The following is an 11,788-nucleotide window of genomic DNA, read 5'->3' as shown; positions in this document are numbered from 1 at the left end:
TATCATGGACTAACTGAACATCTTCACTTAAAACCCTTGAAACAATTTACGTACCACTGGATTAAGTTTTTGCAGTTTAATATAAATCCGATAATCATATTTGCATGAACCGACATTTACATATAAATTTACGTATTCATTAAGTTATTCGTCATCTGACTTTTCAAGAGCATATATAGTTACAACAGATTCATCCAGTGCAAAACTTTACGGAAATCTGGTACAGAATTATTCAATACACATCAAAGTATAATATACTAAGCTAAGGAAAATAAACAAATATTTAAAATGAATCTACAGTTACTATCAGCGTATATGCTGACTTAGTCTACAATAACTACAACTGTTACTTAAAATGAACATAACCACCTTTGAACTATATAGTTTTACACTGAAATCATTATACCTAGCTGCAAATCTTTCGTCTCAACAAAATCAGCAGAAATCAATGGGGATAACCAGAAAACTTGAAGTCAATATATTCATTTTTACTTCACACTACTCAGTGTATATGCATACATATAGAAACTCACTGTTGTGGAATACATTATTTGGGACATTATCTTAAACATTTAGAATGTACTTGTATACACTTTTGTTGGTTGTATGCGTGTGCTTTTGTTATATTATTTAAACTTATGATTGGGTTAATGGAAAATCAAATATTAAATATATACCCAGTTTCCACTTGGCTGGTTGACATTTCGGCTATGAAATAGATTCATATTCTACGGTATTTGATTATATTTATCTATGGTTATCGCACAAGTATCGTTGAGGTTGAGAACAGATCAAATGAATCTTTGTGAGCAACACAAAGAGAGGAGTCAGATGACAAAAAGACATCGAACAACGTTATAGGTCATTTGAGACGGGTATAAATAATGCTGAAATATACAAATCCTTCAGTATATAAATTAAATGAAATAGGGACTCGGATAGGCAGAGGGGTTCACAATAAAAGTTTATAGCAAAGACAAATAATGTACAATGAAGTTTAGTTATAGTTATCGTGTTGTAAGTTCTGAATGCAAAGGAGAGAATCATGACAGAAAATATGACCTTCAAACCTCTCTCCTGTTAACGTTTCAAGTGCAGTCTTTCCCTTTTTCTGCAAAATCTGACATAATATCGTGATATTTAACTAAGCGTTTCCACCCCGAATATCGTCAAGCAATTTTCAGAATTCCACAGCTGTACAGACTCGCGGCAAAATTGGAACAGTTTTCAAGTTACGAAATTAAATTCGCTCAGGCAACTAACGAAGAAAATTTTGATGAAAAATTCCAACGGTTGGAATAATTATCTCAAAATTATTTGGCGTAGATGGAAATTTTGCCTTCACATAGGTATCCTTTGGGTGGGAAACATTAAGTAATAAACTGTTAAAAACAAAATGGAATTTCCATGAGGAAAACAAGAAAATTATTTATAATAAAGAAATATAATGAAATTCCCATGACATAGACATCACCCAAATCTTCGACAAGTAAAATTGTTACTGTTGCTGTTGAATATTTTTTACATGGATAAAGTACTGAGGGAACTTAAAGGAGTTCCGTGCAAAGTTGTGGAGTGGAATAAGAAAAGGGGTCGTAAATACACTGGGTTATGGAGTGAATGGTAATTTACTGACAATACAACGTTAGTTGGTGCTCATGAAGAGCGGCGGAGGCTGGTAGGAGAGTTTGAAAATGTCTGAAAGAAGAAAAAGTTGAGTGTTAGCAAGAGGAAAGTAGTGGAAGGTAAATGGAGAAATTAATGTCACTCTAGATGACATAAGATTAGCAGTGAGTAATTCGTATTTCTATTGAGTAAATATATCTGAAAATAGCAGCGTGAGAGAGGAGTTAAGTCACAGAATAGGCGAAGCAATAAGGTAACAGGATCTCTCTCATTCAGGGAAGTGAAAGGCAATATTTAAGAGGTAGAAATTGTAGTGACGAATTGTCTGCGCAGTCTGTGTAAATTAAGGCAGTATGAAAGTATGGAAAATGCTAAGATACAAAGACAGATGTTGAAAGAGGTTTTCATAGGTGAAAAGTGAGTAATTTGATTTTCATGAAGTCGGATTACACCATATTTATATAATTAAAAAGAAAGGGTGAATTTTTACGCGAGAATTTACTTTAATCAGTTTTATAACAAAATAGGGAATTTTCCAGACTCACTGGAACAGATGAAATGAACGATTTTGCCATAGATGCATATAAAAAGTCTGACTTCAGATGGTCCGATTGTTTTCTGTGAGGGTTCTTTTAAGATAATGATAATGACAGAAAAAGAAGAAATCTCAGTTGCTCTTTATTATTGGAACCTATGCAAAATTATTGCTGAATTCTGAACAGATATCAGCATAAAAAATCAACAATTACCGATTGCAGGGACTTAAGTAATCCTGCAGTCAATAATTGAATCATAAAAAAATCATAATATTCTTCCTACGATGGAGCTTTATATATTTGAGATAACCCTCTTTGCATACCTTATTTTGAAACTTAGGTTACTGTACTGTGCGCAGATCATTAGGCAGGTAGACAATCTAGATATTCGGTGATTGTGTGGAACGAAATTGCAATCAATAAAATTTCAGTAACAACTGCAGCTCGTTAATAATTGATACGCTCTCTCTCTCTCTCTCTCTCTCTCTCTCTCTCTCTCTCTCTCTCTCTCTCTCTCTCTCTCCACGATGAAATGCACACACCAACGAATGTTATAGTTTACAAAAATCTTAGATCACTATAAAATACAAAAACAAGACTTTCTGAAAATATTAATTCAAGGCAAAAAAACCAACAAGAACACGCACGCATAAGAAAGGACGACTCTCAAAAGAAAGGAAATAATTACGAGGTCGTCAGGGATTTTACAACCAGTGCTTTCTCCCGTAATGGTTATGTTGCTCGCCAATAAATCTTTCGCAAGTGTGAACTCGAAAAAAAAAAAAGGTAAAGGATTAATGGTCAGGTGAACCTGAACCGGTAAACGGTAAACTTCAGTCGATTTGAAAGGGATAGGAGGTAAACTTGAAAAATGAAATAAATCAGACAGAGTGATGGTTGACTGTTGAGGTGGTTAAGAAGTTGATAGATTATCTAATAGAGGGAAAATGTGTAAGTATACTTGATACATCGACTGAGATAAACATGTGAATAAGCAGAGACAGGCAAATAAATAAGAAAGAAATAATGGCAGTAAAAAAAATGTAAAATGTAGAAATGAAGAACAAGAATATGGCAACACCATACAACGTCACAGGTCATAATCTAGGAACCAAAGTGTATGTAAAGCATGAAATTTTAAGCATACATTCACCTATCATGACAATACAATGCTCCGCTTCAACAGACTTCTTCAATTATTTTGATAACATTACGAATACTTGATAAATAATTTCCAAATATCTATTCTTTCATGATACCTTCCACAAAGTTCATATCTTTCTCGAAGAAAGTTTCCTTTCATAAGCTGTGAAAACTTCGATGCATATCAGTTATAAGAGAACGTCCTTCCAATAAATCCATAGGCTTTCAGTCTTTCATGGAACCCCAAAGTTTCTTGTTTAAATGGTAACCTTATATAATCTCGATACAACATATCCCTTCTTTGAATTTAAATGGAAAGACGATTAGTGGCAGGGATCAAGTTAAAAATTCCATCAGTAATAGAGAAAACAGGTACAGGCAGCTGATCATTTCTACAGAAATAACAATAAAATATTTTAAATGCTATAACAGCTTCCAGTTTGGAAAACGCTCTACATACTAGGACAAACATAAGTTATCAACAGAGAACGATTGATCAAATACAGCTTTTCCATATACTACGGTAAAAGAAAACTTAACAGCGTGAGAAAAATGCAAAATCAAAACAACGAAACTCCCAGGCATTTCATATCTTACGCAGCTGACTACGAAAGTCAAACACGAAACCAAAGACAGGTTTACTATTAATGTTGAAGACGATTACATGATCAGTCGTTCTTTCCCAATGTTAAATAATCACAAATATTCCAGAGCAATCCAGTTCCACGCCAAATTTGTAGCAGTTAATGAATTAAAAGCTCATGCAGTCTGACAATTAAAGTATGAACTTTTTATATGAAAATTAATATAGTTTACAGCATGAAAGGCACTAACACATTTTTACCTATCAACTTAAAAGGGAAAAACTCAACTCCTGGCCCATCTTGGTTAAGAGTATGAACTAAACCCATCAGTAGGGTGGTTACGTGAATGACATGCATATGGTCATTCATACATACATACACACACATATATATATATATATATATATATATATATATATATATATATATATATATATATATATATATATATATATATATATATATATATATATATATATATATATATATAGGTATTACTCTACTGAAAACAGTTGTATGTTATTGGAACTTTTATACTGTGATCTTAAGTTTCCTTTACAGGATTAATATGAAACTCATCCTCAAATCTATCACAAATTTACTGTATATTTTCCGTCTTTTGTTTATTTTTTTACCATTAATTCCATTGGTACTGAACGTACTTGTGGGAGTGGTTCTGGTTGATATTAAAGTATAACTTCAGCGAAGAAGCGAACAAAGAAGCGAACATCAGAAACATTCAAAGTACACATTAAAAAACAGGAAAATTATATTTTCAAGTCCAAAATGTGATAATGGTTTAAAGTCAGATTTTACCCCCACCACTCACACATAAATATATATATATATATATATATATATATATATATATATATATATATATATATATATATATATATATATATATATATATATATATATATATATATATACATATATATATATATGCATACACATATGTGTGTGTGCGGTAAAATCTGACTTTAAACCATTATTACATTTTGGACTTGAAAATACCATTTTCCTATGTTTTAATGTGTGCTTTGAACGTTTCTGATGTTCGCTTCTTCGCTGTAGTTATACTTTAATATCAACCAGAACCACTCCCACGAGCGCCGTGTTTAGTACCAATTGAAGTAATGGTAAGAAATAAACAATAGACGGAAAATATACAGTAAATTTACCGTAAATATATATATATATATATATATATATATATATATATATATATATATATATATATATATATATATATATATATATATATATATATATATATGTGTGTGTGTGTGTGTGTGTGTGTGTGTGTGTAAAATCTGACTTTAAACCATTATCACATTTTGGACTTGAAAAATAATTTTTCTAAGTTTTAATGTGTGCTTTAGGGAAATATATGCCTCCCGCTGCATGATTGTTTTAGTCTCAATGGATGCTGTGTTTTCCAATATGTACCCTACAAATACTGTTTTTCTCTGAACCCAACAACTGAAGTTTTGTATGATTTCTTACGAACTGTAACTAAGAAGTTTAAATAGTTTTCATTAAAAATCTGAAAGGTTTGTAATGTACACTCAAACATGAATTTTTTAAAGGTAATTAATGATTATTGTATTTTCTTATAAACAATATAGAATACAAAATTTCCGTTATGAAACACTATATGGTAACATATATAATAAATATTTACTAAACGATTATGACCATATACGTATTAGTAACCCCCCTAGTTTAGTATATCACTAGGACGTTCTTGGAGCAGCTTGAGTTTTGCTGCATTTATTAAATATGACAGTTGGCAAGCTGAGAAGAAGAAATTAGAATATCGTGTGACCTATGGCTAAATTCAGCATAGGATACTGCCTATACGAAATGGCACTTGAGTCTACAGGGAAAGAGGCACAGTAAAATTACGACTTTTAACCATCACCCTCTCTCTCTCTCTCTCTCTCTCTCTCTCTCTCTCTCTCTCTCTCTCTCTCTCTCTCTCGCGATCAAATATATGGAAATATCAATGTGTCATATTTTCCCATCCATTTGCATATTGTTGTGTCGAAATTGGGAAATGTCCACAGATCTCCAACTTGTATTCAGAAAGTTATTAGCTTATTTTAGCTGAACCATGTAAGCCAGAGATATAATTAAAGAAAAATATATCTGAAAAAATATTTTTCCATTATCATTCCATTACTAATACTAAGGGGGCAATTACTGTAGATGACAGAGAAAACGCTTCAAAAGTCAACACCAGAAAACCTTATTATTATTATTATTATTATTATTATTATTATTATTATTATTATTATTGTGGTGAAGATGATGATGATGATGCTTTTCGACAGTAATGCAGAATAAGGTAGTATTACTGCTGTTAGATATCCCATGAGAATAAGGACATGGATAGCTTAGTGTATAATTTCTCTCTCTCTCTCTCTCTTTTCTTAGCATTTTTTTTCTTTTATCCAATATCACTGCACGGTATGGGCTTCAAAATCCATGCTCGAAGACCTGGATTCTTTCTCACAATTCAAGGCAGCGAAAATTTTATTGTATTATTTTCCTAGCATTCCATGACTAATTGACAGTCAAGTGGCATTATATCCCATAAAGAGTCCATAATTCTTGACTAGGCCTCCTTAAGGTACATATCTAACATATTATATATATATATATATATATATATATATATATATATATATATATATATATATATATATATATATATATATATATATATATATATATATATATATATATATATATATATATATATATATATATATATATATATAAATATATATATATATATATAGATATATATATATAATAAATTTTATAAATATAAATATACACTGATATGCAATAAATATAATAAATATAATATTATATATATAAACCTATGTATATATACATATATATATAAAATATATACATGTATATATATATGTTTTCGATAGAGAAACGCATACCATATTCTAAAAGATAATTGCGATAATGCTTATATATTCTATTCTATCTGCTTATTTATAAACTATAAATATCATATATATTAACTTGGAAATGATATATATAAACTAATTTAAATAGATATATAGGAAGAGAAATATATAATCAGCTAAATTAAATATTGAATCGATGTTGATGAAATGTTTATAAATAGTATCATAGGCTTTATCTGTAGTGAATATCATATGAATAATTTTGTCATCATTATTCATAAAATAAATACTCAAAAAAAACGACGTTCAAAAAAAACTCGATCAAGAAAGACGACCATTCTATAAAATTAGTTATAAACTTTATATTATTGGTTTTCCTATCAAATTATATTCAAGAGTTATGATAAGTAACACTTTTTCAACAAAATTACCAAGGTATTCTGTAAGCTTTCAGAAGTAAGTACTTTAGGTAAGAAAAATAGAAATGGTGTTATGCTCCGACATTATGAATAATTAAAAAGCGAAAAACATTTAATATGTGTATCTTACTTTACCGTTTAGTAAGCTAAATAATAGTTTACAAATTAAAGATGGCTTATCTTTGTCTTTTGCAATCGCATAATCTGAAAACCACGCTGATGTCATAATCCATTCTTTGTAGTGTTACAAATAAACAGAAGTGGATAGAACAAATAGTTTATATAGGAATGAAATGTTTTCCGAAAAAAAAAAAAAAAAAAGAAAAAAAGAAGTTAAGACTAGTTTTGTTAACCGACATGGTTATACTTCACAAATATATCAAAAATATATGAAATGATTTTATAAATTTCGGCTGTCAAGACGAGCACTGCGGCGCTTCCGACCATTCAGCGCTTAAAGACAGTGGAAATCAAGATGAAATACAACAATTTAAATGGGACTATAGAAAAACCCACAGTTTACAAACAAGTAATACATGTATAGGGTGGATTGATAATTTACCTATATAACTTAAAGAACGTGCCATGATGGAAAATACTGAAAGGTTTCCAATGCGAACTAACCATTTCCATAATGCGATTTCAACTCCACTGAGTTCAACATAGTGACTTGGCCCCGCCCCCCAAAAAATGCAAGAATTAAATCTAAATCCAAGTGAAGGAAATAAAAGATCGATGGCACACTGAGTTCAAGTAGTAGACCTGATTAGTGTCAACCTCATGAGATGACAAGTAAATCTTATTCGAAAACCATAAAATGAAACAGAAGCGGGAAAAGGAGTAAATGGAGTTTATCCACCAATGACAAAAAGTTAGTGAAAAGAAGCACAGTCACTAGTAAACTGAAAACAGATTCCTGATCCATTCTTTTCCAAATTACTTAATAACAGACTGAGAACAAATATTTATATCACCAAATAAAATACAGGAATCATAGTTTGTAACGTACTTTCACTAATCAAAACGACTCAGTAAATAAAGATGTCTAAATACAGAGCAATTTCTCATAGAGCAGACAGTATAGCCCTCCGGTAATAAAGCAATCAAGTGATTGCTCCTAAACCTATTACAATTTAAATATAAAATCTTTATTTCATGAGCTATTACTATGATTTTATAAAAAAGAAAGTCTTCATACACTAAAAGAAAAGAAATTCCCATGTCAGAGACAACTCGAATTTGCAGCGAAAGCACTCCAACCATTCTTCGTCCTTCCCATCAAAAATAGAATCAACTCACAACAACCACTTGACATGAAAGGCAGTAATTAGGAAGAAGAAGAAAAAACCAGAAGAAGAAGAAGAAGAAGAAGAAGAAGAAGAAGAAGAGAAGGAGGAGGAGGAGGAGGAGGAGGAGAGGAGGAGGAGGAGGAGAAAAGGATATGAAGAAAAGAGAGATGGTGGAGATGAGACAAGATGAGAAGTCTCAATCCATCATGCTTCGCCCACTACCTCCCTAACCAGCCTTTTTTCCCCTTTTTGTGGCCTCAAGAAAATTTTTCCTTGAATTAACTTGACCACATTTGAGCTCCCAGAGTTTTTATATCTTATCGTTCGCACTCAGAATCAGTTTTTGGTAAGGAAACATCTCTCTCTCTCTCTCTCTCTCTCTCTCTCTCTCTCTCTCTCTCTCTCTCTCTGTACAATCTTCAGACTACTTGTGGATAAAACGGATATCCTATCAATAATCATTGGAAAGATTTTAGATTTTTTTACAGCCCTTTTCATTCTGTGAGTCGAGGAAGGTACACATGATTGCTTACGACCTGACAATCAACACCCGAACTGGAGGTCACTATACATTTTTTTGTACAAACTTTGCAGTCATAAATTGCAGGGCGGGCTGTTATAAGACAATTAGTAAGGGCCGCACTGAAGATTTCGTAACACAGGTGAATTGTTTTTTTTCACTATTTTTGAAAGAATGTAAACCCGATTGCTTGATAGTTCAAAGAATGGTAAAAACTGGTTGAAAAAAATACAAATCAAAACCAGAAAAAAAATCTAAGTTAATGTTTTATTGATTCATAAAAAACTGAAACAAATTAAATTTCAAATATTTCAAATTGTTCTGCGTTACTAATGAAAAGTATCTACACCTAATTTCAGCACTGCAAATGATATAATCGGACCATTCTCTGGCACGCTAAGAGTTATTCACTGTCATTGACAATTATACATATTCATACAGTTATTATTATTGCAATTAATTATAATATTCATAAACTGGACTTCAGTCAATTCTTTACCTCCATAACGAGAATACTAGAGCGAGATGTAAAATAATGAGAGAGAGAGAGAGAGAGAGAGAGAGAGAGAGAGAGAGAGAGAGAGAGAGAGAGAGAGAGAGAGAGGAAGGTGGACATTTCTTTTTTCTCCTAATAACGCAATATACAGAAGAAATAAGGAGAAATGTCATCATGGGAGATTTAAAATTTGAAAAAACAATACATGGATTTAATTATTTATTCAAGGATACCATCACGAACAAGAATCCAGGTGTAAATATTATTTAAGTATTGGGAACTGGACCCTCCAAAAGACATATTTTGAACAAAGAAAACTGTGGGATGGACTGTTATCAAAAAATACTTGAAATGCATGTCAGAAATAGATAGCACCATAAAAACGCAGGGAACATGAATGAATATAAAATATAGGCAAAAGAAAGGATGGGACCTTGAGGTCATTCAGTGAAAGGGAAAAAAGGTGTGTAACAGGAGGAAAACCTCGCAGTTGCACTATAAAACAATTGTTAAGAGGGTGGATAGCAAGATGATAAGAGAAAAAAAAAAATTAATGGAGGCACAGTAAAGGGAATGAAAGGGGCAACTAAAACATGAACAAAAGTAACTACGGGGTAAATATCTAGTATTAAAAAATAATAATTCAAAACACATGAATGTCATAACCATTAATCAAGCACCCCTTCTCCACAGCTTTCTTTATCTTATCTTTCCCTTTATACAACAGAATCCTCTACCTCAGGATCGAAAAGACGGAATAACATTTTCACAAACATAAATTCAATAACTTTCCATGCAATGTTTTGCAGAGAGGGAAGGAAAGAAATAGAGAGATCGTAAATAAATATCTTGGAGAAAAAAAAAGAAGCAGCTCAAAATAAAACCCACTTTTTTTACGGCCAGAGAAAGACTTCTCAAAACCACCAAGGGAAGAACGAATACCACAGAATGGATTGCAATAAATATTGTCTGTCCGCAGAGCAGGACATTGTCACCTGAATTTTGTGATCTCTGGTGCTTTTTTTCATTTTTGTTGTTGTTGTTTGGCTTTTTGTTTTCTGTTTATACATTTACAACAATTATCAGTGGTTACGTTGGAGTAAGTACTTGCAAGGTTAACTAACATCCTTGAATTCAACATTGTGACGGCAATAATTCGTAGAAAACTAAAGGTGCATCAGTGTAAGTTATTTTTTGCTCGTTTTTCTATTGTTCTGTGCGTTTCTCTTACTCATGTGTCCATAACGCGAATAATGTTGTAAACTCCAGGACATACATCCATTATTAACTCCTACACAAACTACAATAGATCTGTCTTTATGACTGAAGATCTCGAATAATGTTTCTCTGCGAGATGTTGGTGGTCATGTAGGATATCAGGATATCTAGTTCTAGTTTTAAATTTTCTCAAAACGTTCAATGAATAACATTTAAATAAATTATACAGGTTTTGTTATTACAGTCTGCAGTGAAAAAATAGCTATTCAAATGCACTTGACAATCTACCTGAGTCTGCATGTGGCAAAATAATATAGAGCAATTAATAACACTGAATGAATATAAGGTAACTAATACTAGAAATGGAATAAATAAACAAGGAAAACTCTAACATGAGAACAAATGTATATATATAATATATATATATATATATATATATATATATATATATATATATACATATATATATTATGTATATATATAAATATATATATATATATATATATATACATATGTGTACACATATATATAAATATATATATATATATATATATATATATATATATATATATATATATATATATATATATATATATATATATATATATATATATATATATATATATATATATATTACTCATTCTATTTCATGGTGTCTCTTTTACACAGACCGCCCCCTCTCTCTCTTTCTCTCTCTCTCTACGTATTTTTCTTTAATGTGAGATGGATGGATAATTAACATACACTGCATGGGCACAGTATTTTTATTTGGTAACCAGACCAGGAAGATGATGAATATAGGAACATCGAAGTTAAATATAAATATGAAGAATACCAGTTATATACAGTAAATAAAAAATGTACACTAGGGGCCATCATTATCTGTGAAATTTTACAAGTTCTTATATATATATATATATATATATATATATATATATATATATATATATATATATATATATATATATATATATATATATATATATATATATATATATATATATATATATATATATAATAT

This window comes from Macrobrachium rosenbergii, chromosome 8 (assembly GCF_040412425.1).
Source record: "Macrobrachium rosenbergii isolate ZJJX-2024 chromosome 8, ASM4041242v1, whole genome shotgun sequence".
NCBI classification, from domain to species: domain Eukaryota; kingdom Metazoa; phylum Arthropoda; class Malacostraca; order Decapoda; family Palaemonidae; genus Macrobrachium; species Macrobrachium rosenbergii.
This window is presented reverse-complemented; position numbering follows the sequence as displayed.